Source organism: Seriola lalandi, unplaced genomic scaffold (assembly GCF_002814215.2).
Source record: "Seriola lalandi dorsalis isolate HSWRI2012SDOR001 ecotype SW California unplaced genomic scaffold, Sedor1 jcf7180002054784, whole genome shotgun sequence".
NCBI lineage: Eukaryota > Metazoa > Chordata > Actinopteri > Carangiformes > Carangidae > Seriola > Seriola lalandi.
Window position 1 is genome coordinate 479,995 of NW_019525337.1, and position 750 is coordinate 480,744.

At 38.5% G+C, this 750-nt stretch overlaps 1 protein-coding gene across 1 annotated transcript in view; it reads right to left on the minus strand.

Annotated features, from left to right (window-relative positions):
* lto1 (LTO1 maturation factor of ABCE1) overlaps nucleotides 1-750 on the minus strand; it is a 10,581-nt gene that overhangs the window by 4,158 nt on the left and 5,673 nt on the right. The gene's annotated exons all lie outside the window — the stretch shown is intronic.

Sequence of the window (750 nt, forward strand, 5' to 3'; positions counted from 1 at the left end):
CTCCGCATAAACAGGTCACTGAAAAAACACAAATAAAAAAACACCGGCTGAAACTACCAGGCTACGGTTAGCCGTTGTTAGCACAGCCTGCTTTGTAGTTCGCATATACACATGAAAAATGTAAATTACACTATGACAGCATTTCCATATATATACATCTAACAATACTATGTATACGGCTGACTTATTGTGACAACAAATAGTAAAAAGTGTTAATAAAATGATTTTTACAGGAGCTTCTACTTACTGCTTACAACCGGCGCTGCCATCTTTAAATGTCAACTTAGGGATTGTGTTGATGGTCTGACTTTCCGACTCGGAAATCCGACTTCGGGGGTCGTTCCAATTGGAATTTCCGACTCGGAGCTCGGAAATCCCGACTTCCGAGTACAAATGGAACGCACCATTATTCCCAAAATACTGGGAATAAATAATGCATTAGGAATGCATTGGATTTTTCTTTAAAAACCCACAAAATTTCACTTTTTTTCTGAGTCACCCAGCTCTCTCATACCTGCACGTAAAAATGTGATTCAAACTATTAAACGGAGGAAAACTTCTGCTCTCTCAAAAAGACAGCAACTGCTTTTACATAACGTAAACTTTTCAAACTATGAGCACTCAAAGGAGGAGTGGAAATCACTATTTCTTCAAAGTTAGAGTGACAGCGTCAGTTCGCTAGAGTGCGTGAAGCAGTAAAAAATAACCTTTATTTTTATTTTTAACTGGAGCTCACGGCCAAACCGTAAA